Here is an 11,673-nt window from a genome sequence, read left to right as displayed (position 1 = left end):
ACTTTGGGATATTACGCTCATGAGCCATTTGCTGAAGACACCGTTATTCACGCCTTAAAGGCCAATGACGAATGACGACGTTACCTGTCCACAGCATATAAATGCAGACGCATGCGACATTCCCTTTGTTCAGTCCAGCTCTTCACCAAGCCTCCGACTGTGCAGGGTTCAGAGGTGTTGTACCTCGTTTCCCTCCTTCTGGGAACAGTAGTTATATGCAAAACTCAACGTTTTCATTCAGTCGGTTCACTTGGTACAACACATGACATGGGACATATATTACCTACCCGCAAAGTTGCTGAACTAAACATAAGGGAACAGCACAACCACATACCCCTTTTCCCTTTTCAAGGGAACGACGGCCCGTGGTAAAAAGTACCTGCGGGGAGCTCGGACTAAGCTACAGTTGCCACAGTGACATCTAGTCTGTAAACCGGCCATGTGTGCCACGTGTGGTGAAGCCCAACTGGCAGCCGCACGAGAATGCCCATAACGTTTCCATGCCCATCGTAGAGTGTGCTCGCACCCATGCAGGCAACGTCTTATTTGCTATAGACATAGATCTCTACAATCCAATGCGAAAGACGGCTTCCCACTGGCCGAGTTGGAAAAGATGACAAAAAGCTTGTCAGTGCACAGCCTGCATCTGCTCAAAGGACCTGCGTACAACTTGCACAGGGCACAAAGCAAGTCTCCTGTCTTCCTTTGAGTCAGAGGATTTACAGGGCAAGCTGTTTTAATGAGAGTGCACTCCCGACATGACTTTAGGCATATAGTATGCCCAGTTTGAACATAACCCCTACAAACGCAAATTGGATGCAAGAGGGATGCACAGTGCATGAAGATCACCAACGCGCTTCGCTGATGCCAGTACCAACGACAGCATCCTTAGATTCAAGGATTCTAAAGGCTCGAACAGAGCCTCCAGACCTATGATCAGGTCATGATGGCACCATTAATTTTATAACAGCCTAAAAACACAGAGTCTCTTAAAGCCCAAAGCATACTTCAGCCCGATTTTTGTGTCCGTGCGGACGGTGCATGTACAACAGAGCATTTCCGAGTGACTTGAGCACTTGGAAAAACCAAATGCATCTTTCCACTCGCACAACCAAAGGTGTATACTTTGAAAGCCTCACGCTCATTGGCGCAGCACCATTAATGCCCTCAAGACAAGCCGAAACGGCCATCCAATAAACTTCCAGAGTGGAATGGGAGTGACCTTCCTATGGAAAAGAAATTAGTATCCCCTCAATTGGGCACTGATATGGCAACAAAGATCTTCGCCTGCCCCAAGCTTCAAATATGCGCTACTTCAACACAACGGACTTCAAAATGCAAGTGCTCCATATTGTAGCTATTAGATTCTCCTTCTCAACAGGTAGGCCCCTAGAGACCACTGTTCAGGTAGAGTGTGCAGAATCGGCCTCCTGCCTGGGACAGCAGGTCCCTGCATAGAGAAAGACACTACGCTGTCCTCAACCGCAACGTCATGATGCTTGCGTACCATGTCTTTGCTAGCCAGAAAGTAGCCACCAAAATCAGTGACAGACCTTCCCCGCCGCACCCTTTCCAGGGTAGGCTGTATCAGTTCCCGTGGTGGGAAAGCGGACAGCTGAGTCCTGGGCTATACATGAGACAGGGAATCCACCCCCAGCTGGGCACTCCTGTCCATAATCAAGAAAACAGTGCGGTTTTCTGCAGGCGCAAAAAGATCCACATCGGCCCTGCCGAAAACAGATCCCAGATTCGAGGATGCAAATGCCACTCCAGGTGGGACCGCAGGTCTGCCCCATATCAAGACTGTCCGTGCCAATTGTAGCAGGGGAAGAGAGCGAGTCCCCCCTTGCCTGCTTATATACAACTCCACTGTCGTATTTATCATTCTGACCAACACATGTTTGCCCTGCTGGGCCAAGTGTTTCAGCACCACAAGAACTACTTACAGGAGAACTACGAACAATCTAATGTTCTGATGACTCAGCAGAGACAACACCACTTCTGCACATGATAATGGGACTAGGGACTTGTAGGCAATCCTGTTGACGGAGACCTCCAACATTTTCTGTGCCCGGGTGGACTGTGGCAGTATGCATCGGGCAAATCCACCGATATATGCCAATCATGAGGGTGCAGAGGGCATAACAGGTGACAGACAGGTGTGTTTGATTAAGGTGACATGCAAAGTGACATGATCTTCCCTGCTTGAAAAATATAGGCAGAGCATTTCTGCATCCAGCGAGACAAAATCATCCTCCTGACAGTCAAAGTTCTGCTTAGACTCAAGGGCAGCCAGAGAAACCATGTCTCCTCCTCAGCCTCCACGCGATCGTCCCCAACTCTCTGTGGCCTCCAAAAACGGCGATTGCTGCAAATTGATCAGTGAATGGAACAAATCAGTAAACAAATGAATTTTTGGGGGGGGAATGGATTAAAACAGTCGAGTCATTCAAATGACTCAAAATCCCCACATACCATCCAACTCACCTGTTATGCTTGTTGGTTCGACTTAAAAGTATAAGAAAGTTTTGTGTTCTTGAAAGTTGTGAACTTCAGAATAGTAAGTAAACAAAATGTAAGTATTTACGTAATCTAGGAATAATTTTACACTTCACTGTCCAGTGAATTCAGATCACTAAATCAAAAACATTTTATGATAGCATACAGTCAGGGTGAATTTCCAGAATTTCATTTTTTAGGAGTTTGACAATACTTTTAGAGTAACTGCGTCATTGTGACTAACAGATATAAAAATAGAGACCAAATAACTCGTCAGCTTGGAGAGTATTTGCAAAAATTAAGTTTAGAATATATCAGGCTATGAAGAGTCCATGAGGATAATATTACCTTAATTTCACCTCACTTTCTATCTCTCTTCTTTCTTAAAGGACAAGTTCGGTATTTTACACTTAAAGCCCTGTTTACAGATCGTATCTGATGAAATAGAACGGTTAAGATTAAAATTTGGACACATGCTCCTGTCCCGAGAATTTTAGGTTTATTTCGCTTTTGTGGACCTATTTTGCCAAACGCGTCACACCCGTGATTCTTCCGTTGAGAGCTTGAATAATAGACACTCCAGCCCAGTTGGTGGCGATAATGCACCTTTGCCAATTGCAAGCAAACCACGGGCATTTCATTGAATACACAGAAGAAGCAGAAGAAGAAGCGGCGGAGTAATATCGCAAAGGTGCTGCGGTCTCACAGCACGTCCTATTAAGTCAATGGAGCTGGACTAAAACTACGATAAAACCTGTTGGAATGCATCTTTTTCAGCGATTTTTGATGGAACATATCAGTGAACACCCCCTGACCACTCGGTGAGTTTCACGTCTTTGTAAACGAAAGTTTAATGTGTTTTTAGGACGGAATCTTCCAGTGCATATAGACAACCATTGTGGGGGTGGTGGGGGGAAGCGAAATAAACCTAAAATTCTCGGGACAGGAGCATGTGTCCAAATTTTAATCTTAACCGTTCTATTTCATCAGATACGATCTGTAAACAGGGCTTTAAGTGTAAAATACCGAACTTGTCCTTTAAGCTCTTATGTGCTGAGTAATGGCACTCATGTGACTATGAGAAAGCCTGTGCGTTTTCCAGAAACCTGTGGTAGTCAAATCTAATTCCTGTGAGAAAAGCAGATGCAGTCATGTGGTTCATTAAGAGGACACAAAGGTTCTCAGAGCACTGGTGTCCTCACCCATGAACATCTAGCTTGCATGGCAAATAAATGAACTCAACACTCGCTAGAATCCTCATTCTAAACAACTTTTTGAACTATGGAAAAAGTGAGTGCTAGGCACATTATCGATTGAATCTGTGTTCTAAGTGAATTCTCTGAATTTTGGGTTTTTGTAAGGATTTCCAGGAACCTGGTATGAATCACCTTCTCAAGCTTTATGAAGAATCAAAGCACAAAAGTATAGCCTGCAGAGGCTTGGACGCAAAAAAAAAAGCGCCATGCAGTTGTCATGGTGATAACACAAGAGTTGAGTATAGGTGGGAAAAGATCTACAAGGCTGTAATTTGTCTAGCCTTCCCACAGCCTGTTATTCCACCTGAGAGATCACGTTTATGTTGTTATACATGCACTTAAATATAATTGGTGATAATAACTTTTATGTTAATAATGCTAATCCTGTAAGAATGAAAATCCAGTCAACAAAACAAGAGATTTATTTCACTCCACAGCTTTAAATGTAGACATTTTACAAATTTTTTCAAGCGCTATGTGACATAGCATAAAGTATTTCTTCATACTTTGAAACAACTGACAACGTCTCGACAAAATGGCTCACGAACACTTATTTAATGATACAATACAATACAATCCCTAATATACAACACCTCCCACATAGACAAATACTATCTGAGAATAAAAAACTCTGTTTGCAGCAGGTGCAGATGGATAAGGCTGTGGATCAATATACACATTAAAGGATTTAAATAAAGCACATGGTGATGTAGGGAATCATGGGAGATTTATATAATGTCAATGAGTCATACACTGAATCACTGAGAGATGCAGAGAGTGGAATAGGAGTGAAGGGGGGATGAAATGGAAGGATGGCAGTAGATAAGAAGAGCCAGGGTGTTAGGAGATGGAGTGGATGAGGGAAGAGGTTGGCAGCTCTCTTTTTAGAGATACAGTTTAAAATATCTACTCTCTGCAAACATTTAATAGACATTTAGCCTGATTATTAACACTCTAGACATGCAAGCATCAGAATGCAAGTTCACATCCCATGAATTAAAATGATAAAAATCCCATAAAATAGCATTCCAATCCATTAACAGTGTCAATAAATATAAAGGATGGTAAAATAAGCATACTACAGAATATATTTCATAGTGAACTGGTCGAAACACCCCACATAAATCAAAACCATAAGCTTTAAGTCCATTTTTTCAGCTTTGAGGTGAACTCCTAAACATTAAAGTTGAAATAAAACAGAAGAAGCGACAGATCTTTTTTTCTGTATTGTGACGTATATTATCCAAGTGTAACGGAATATCGAAAAAGAAAAAGAAAGTTGGGCGGGGATTTGGTCCATTGGTTGTTGATTGGATGGAGGCGGATCTTAATGCTTGTGCAATCAATTGTAAGAAAGGGGCGGAGTTTAAGCAGGATAAATAATTGAAAAAGTCTGGCTCAACTTTAACAAAAATTACTTTTTGCTTTTGAAATGAGCAGTTGTCTCTGATGAGAAATCCAAAGCAAAATATTGATGACTCATCCTGCACTACACATATATTTGTCCAATCAAATGCTTTCTAGAGTGAGAATATCCCTCCCACAAATACCACCTGTACTACCTTGTGACATAACTAAAGCATACCTGTTTATTTAAACAAAAAAGTGAAAGAAAGAAAAAGAACAAGCCCTGTGGTATGTCCTGCTTAAACTTAAAGAGAGAATACAACTGCTCTTAGTGCAACTTTATGGGGTCTTTAGAATTTTTTTTTGAGTTTAGTCAGAAATATAGCTGAAATGCAGATGCAAACCAGTTCTGAAAATATCTTGATGTTGTACATTTTCATTTGACAACCCCAGTCCACCAGAACCACACACAACTATATTACATACTGATTAAAAGACTCTAGACTTCTAAAGGCATAATCAGCTGAGTCTGACAGAGAGAAGTTCTCATCTCTCACCTTGTGCAGTCAAGCATGCTAGTCCAGAACTCCACAGGTTTTTGATATACAACAACACAAAAAGACTCACCTAATTCACTCACAAAAACATAAGGTGCAGCTTCAAACATGAATACATTTACTCTGTGTGCAAGCTCAAAGTGTCTGTAATTTAATGCTGTAGACAGGTGTAACTAACGGACAGATCTTTCTTCTGGTTGCGACTTTTCGATGGTCGACAATAGTGCTGGAATCAGAGGTATTCTGATGTGAAGATCTACATCCTCTTCAGTCCAAGGACCACCAATACTGCTGCCATACATTGTTGCCACCTCCTCTCAAGGTTTGAAACATGCAGAACAGGTAATTTCTTTACCAGAGTTGAGCTGAGGAGAGATGGTATCTGGAACTACTGATTTCAGGATATCGTTCTCACTGGCAATGATGTGTTTCACTAGGAAGTTGGCAGCTTCGTTTATGTTGAGGTTTTCCTTAAATTTGGAGAGAGAGAAAGAACATACATGAAACTTTTTTTTGATTACCAGGTTTCAAAATGTTCAGTTTGATCATTCGGGAAGGAGACTGTGTTTGATCTCATCTCCCATTGAACCTGACCTGGGAACAGTAATGAATTATTAAAACCCATGAAAATGCTCATAGCTGGAGATTAATTTAAGACTGACTGGACTCTTCATTAAGAATGAATGGATAGAGGTTCTAAAATAAATGAAATAAATAAATAAATATATGCCTTTGAAACATCTCAATGGGATTTAATGAGATGGCCTACATGTATCAAAAGTCCATTCTCCCGTTTCCCTCGGCAACTGCCCTGCATGTGAGTGGCAGCTGTAATTAGCGTGCAAATATTAATAAGCTTCAATCAGAAGCTTTAATCAAGCGCTAAAGGTTCTGACAATACAAGTTATATCAAAAGATACAGTATTTGTTAGTATGCGGTCAGCAGGCGAGAAAAGCTATTTTATTGTAGCCTACTTTATATAAAGGGGGTCCCTGCTAATCGTGAACGTGATTTCGCCAAGTGCAACGTTCAATCAACCAATCAGATTTGAGGGACAAGTTTACAGTTTGTCAAGTTTAGGATTACAATTAGGTGCTTCTACATCAGTGTTATTTACCAATCATTTCCCTAACTTATGGGTAGGGTTAGGACTAAATATTCGGGCAGCCATCACATGGCAAACTCTCTTTGTTGGTAATCCTCCACACACTTTCACAATTGGATTCAATTTATTGTTGGTGACAAATACACCTGCAAATACAAAAACGTGCTTTTGCGTGACACACTATTCACACCAAAAGGACAAATATGAATTCTGAGACTAATGTTGAATCAGTGGGGAAAAAATTAACCAATGACTTTCCAAACTAGTACTGTGGCGGTACCCTGGTAAAGTGGTGGTAACAGATGGTAAAACTATGGTATTTGATATTTAACATGATTACTATATTCATAAACCAGAGTATTTACATGGTACTCCAAAGAATACCATGCAAAACACCGTATTACCCTGATACCATGTCCAAAAACGTCTCTTTTGTTAGTTTAAATCCCATACATGAATACACTTAGTGAATATAGTACAGTGGCATAAAATTAGGGTATGGTGTGGTATTAGCATGTAAAACCCTCACTATACCATGGTTCTGTATATTCTTAGTAAGTGTGAACACAAACATTCTCTGTCATTACTGTTGCTCCATTTAAAATCACAGCAAATGTTATATTTTACCTTAGCAGACGTCTCAAACCAGCCCACAAATCCATTCTCCTTGCAGTACTGGTCCATCTTCAGGCCGTTGTTAGTCAGAAAGTCTCTATTTTGGTCGCACTTATTGGCCAGGAGCACTGTGGCGACACTCTGGCCATTTGAAAGTATTAATTTTGTGTCCAGATCCTCCTTCCATTTGGAGACTGCCTCAAACGTGCTGGGTCTGGTAACATCAAAAACAATGAATGCCCCCACGGCCTCCCGGTAATAAACCCGCGTCATGTTCCCGAACCTCTCCTGACCTTCCAGTGCAGATGGAGAGGGAGGAAAAAAGATACAAAACAATTGGGAAAAGCACAACACAACAAGCCAAATACAGCACAGATATATATTCCTGTTCAAAAGTTTTGGGTTGGTAAGATTTTTTTTGTTTTGTTTTCAAAAGAAGTCTCACCAAGCAAGGCTGCATTTATTTGATAAAAAATACAGCAAAAACAGTAATTTTGTGAAAAAATTATTTACAGTTCAAAATAACTGTTTTATATTTTAATACATTTCTACTTGTAATTTATTCCTGTGATGCAAAGCTGAATTTTCAGCATCATTACTCCAGTCTTTGGTGTCACTTCAGAAATCATTCTGTTTTGATGCTCAATAAATATTTTTTATTATTATCAATGTTAATACACTTTTTCTTTTTTGGAGACCTTGGTACAGCTTTTTCAGGATTCTCTATTTGAATAGAAAATTCAAAAGAACAGCATTTATATTTTTTATTATTTGCTTCTCCTCATGTTTTATCTCTTTTTTTTTATCTCTTTCTTTATTTGTATTTTATTTTATCCCTTTGAAAGTGTACAGTTTGGTACACTGTTTTTTTTAGGTGATTTATTTGAAATAGAATAAATGTTTTGTAATATTACAAATGTCTTTACTGTCACTTTTGATCGATTTAATGCATCCTTGCTGAATAAATCTATTTATTTCTTCAGAAAAATCTTACTGACCCCAAACGTTTCACTAGTGTTGTATAAATAAATTGCATAGACAGACACAGTAAGATATTTTAGCTGCTCATGCCAGACACTCAAATTCTAAGAAAAGGCCTGTGCCAAGATAAATTTGGCATGATTACATTTATTATAATGAATCTACAGGACAAAAACACATGAGTCTATACAATTCATTGTGTAATTTCAAGCAATGTGCATCGTTCTGAGCACTATTCACAGCAAACTTTCTTGTTCTTCTTAAATTCAGTCGAATATGCTCATTACTGCTGATTTTTTCCAGCTAATGGCACATTCCATCTGTGTGCCTTTCTCTTGTCTGACTCTGAATGCAGCCACTCTTCTGGGCTGCCAACATTACACAACATTCCCTAGGACAGCTGTTTCCCTCAGTTAGTTCTGTTATTTATTCCAAATTAGAATCAGGAGGTGCATGTTGATCTCCATGAATCTGACAGCAGTCTGCTTCACACTAGATGAACCACGAAACATGAGATGCTGTATTGGTTTTGATAATCCATATGGGTTTATGAGATATTACACAGGTGTTGTACAGCAACAACAACAACAATGAATTATGAATAATGGATTATAATGTAAATCATCAATCAAGTTGTGTTTATGAAATCATTTGCACTTGAAAACTTCAGATGTGCTGCTGTTACTGCTATCGTTGACTTTCAATTTGATGAAATTGTAATGGTCACCTAACTTGGCAACATGTGTGTGCGTTCAGAGAAAACTATTAGTCACTAACAAGGAAAATGAACTCAGCATGTTTCACTTCATGAAATTGTATGTCAGGTGACTTCCAGGGCAGCAATGAGGAGTTTATGAAGCACATGCGGAGTTTATGACTGTAGCCTATGTATGATATTATCATCTCATCTCTCAACAGTGGCCTAAGTGCTGGAAGTACACTAACCCGTGGTTTGCTTACAGAGATTTCCCCACAATGTCATCCGCGTGCTTTATTTCTCTCACATGAGACCTTTCCATGCGGGCACGCGGAAAACGAGTTCTTTAAGCTGCGCGTGCCTGACACGTGAGGAGGACGATAAACATAGAAGAGCAGAGACTTCTGTTTTGGGTTGCAGAATAAGATCAAGTAGCCTAACATTAAATTTCACGTTGTTAAGCCATAATGGACTAATCTGATATTGAAATTGAGCTGCACATTTACGGACCAGTGTTCCACGGCTAACCACACAAAACAGCCAAAATAACTAATAATTTATCTACGATAAAACTATTGGTCTACATTTTGGTGGCTTTATTTTAAAGTTCCTAATTGTACAGGCTGCCAACAAAACATCTAATTATGTATCCCCCCCCCCCCCCCCCCCCCCTTCAATTATAGGCACTTTACCTAAAACATTAAACAATAGTTTAAATATATGCTTTGCTAAATAATAATAGGCCTACACAATTATGTACAAAAACTGTTAAATTATTTTCCATTAAAATTACTAATATTTTTACAGAGTAAATTTTTTTGTAAGTATAAGACGCATGTGTATGTAGCCTGTATTTATTTATTTACAGACAGTTAACCTCAGTTAACCTAAAGACAGGCTAATTTCTCAAAGTTTCAAAGTAACAGTAACTATTACATTTCGGCGGAATCTATGGTTTAGATTTACTATGGTAAGGAGTAAGGACGTTATGTTACATTCTTATTTAGTGTGTTAACGGAATAAACTCCATCACGTGAGGTAGGGCACTTTCTTCATTCTCATTCTATTTCAGCATTATGTTTAATAAATGCTGGCACGGATGTGTCTCCTGCTTTGACTCGCTACTGTAGTCTATACTTTCTCTTACCTGCGATGTCCCACAGCTGCAGCCGGACCGTCTCTGAGTCCCAGTTGAGAACTTTGAGCGCAAAGTCCACCCCGATAGTCGCTCTGTAGTTTGCGGAGTACGTCTGATGCACATACCGTTTGATGATGCTGGTCTTCCCTACTCCCAAATCACCGATGACAAGAATTTTGTACAAATGCTCTTTCTGATTGCTATGCATCGCTGAGGACATGTGTGTGTCCAGAGTTAATCACACTACCTAGTCATCTGTCATTGAACTTAAACTGGCACCGCCCAGGGCGTGGAGAAACTTGTGACCAGCTGTCAGACAAGCTATGTTTGCTCATGTGGGCAATATTACCTGTTATTCTGCGTCTACTCATGAGGAAATCTATCTATCTATCTATCTATCTATCTATCTATCTATCTATCTATCTATCTATCTATCTATCTATCTATCTATCTATCTATCTATCTATCTATCTATCTATCTATCTATCTATCTATCTGTCTATTTATCTGTCTATTTATCTATCTATCTATCTATCTATCTATCTATCTATCTATCTATCTATCTATCTATCTATCTGTCTATTTATCTGTCTATCTATCTATCTATCTATCTATCTGTCTGTCTGTCTATTTATCTGTCTATTTATCTATCTATCTATCTATCTATCTGTCTATTTATCTGTCTATTTATCTATCTATCTGTCTGTCTGTCTGTCTATCTATCTGTCTACAGGCATCTATCTATCTATCTATCTATCTATCTATCTATCTGTCTATTTATCTATCTATCTATCTATCTGTCTGTCTGTCTGTCTATCTATCTGTCTACAGGCATCTATCTATCTATCTATCTATCTATCTATCTATCTATCTGTCTGTCTGTCTGTCTGTCTGTCTGTCTGACTATCTATCTGACTATCTATCTGTCTGTCTGTCTGTCTACAGGCATCTATCTATCTGTCTGTCTGTCTGACTATCTATCTGTCTGTCTGTCTGTCTGTCTGTCTATCTGTCTGACTATCTATCTGACTATCTATCTATCTATCTATCTATCTATCTGTCTGTCTATCTATCTGTCTACAGGAATCTATCTATCTATCTGACTATCTGTCTGTCTATCTGTCTAGAGGCATCTATCTATCTATCTATCTGACTATCTATTTGTCTGTCTGTCTACAGGAATCTATCTATCCATCTATCTATCTGTCTGTCTGTCTATCTGTATGTCTATCTATCCATCTATCTATCTGTATGTCTGTCTATCTGTCAATCTATCTGTCTGTCTGTCTGTCTATCTATCTATCTCTTTCTGTCTGTCGGTCTGTCTGTCTATCTATATATCTGTCTGTCTGTCTATCTATCTATCTATCTGTCTGTCTGTCTGTCTGTCTATCTATCTGACTATCTATTTGTCTGTCTGTCTACAGGAATCTATCTATCCATCTATCTATCTGTCTGTCTGTCTATCTGTATGTCT

At 39.4% G+C, this 11,673-nt stretch overlaps 1 protein-coding gene across 1 annotated transcript in view; it reads right to left on the bottom strand.

Moving 5' to 3' along the window:
• Positions 1–2,056: 2,056 nt before the first annotated feature.
• grm5a (glutamate receptor, metabotropic 5a) overlaps positions 2,057–11,673 on the bottom strand; it is a 42,020-nt gene continuing 32,403 nt past the window's right edge. Inside the window, exons 1-4 of the transcript XR_014202316.1 lie at positions 10,206–10,476; positions 7,393–7,673; positions 3,526–6,129; positions 2,057–2,870 (exon numbers count right to left, since the gene is read on the bottom strand). The gene's annotated coding sequence lies outside the window, so the exon portion shown is untranslated. Of the gene's footprint in view, positions 2,871–3,525; positions 6,130–7,392; positions 7,674–10,205 lie in introns of the transcript that reaches the window.

This window comes from Leuciscus leuciscus (genome assembly GCF_965113295.1).
Source record: "Leuciscus leuciscus genome assembly, chromosome: 24".
Taxonomy (NCBI): domain Eukaryota; kingdom Metazoa; phylum Chordata; class Actinopteri; order Cypriniformes; family Leuciscidae; genus Leuciscus; species Leuciscus leuciscus.
This window is presented reverse-complemented; position numbering and strand designations above follow the sequence as displayed.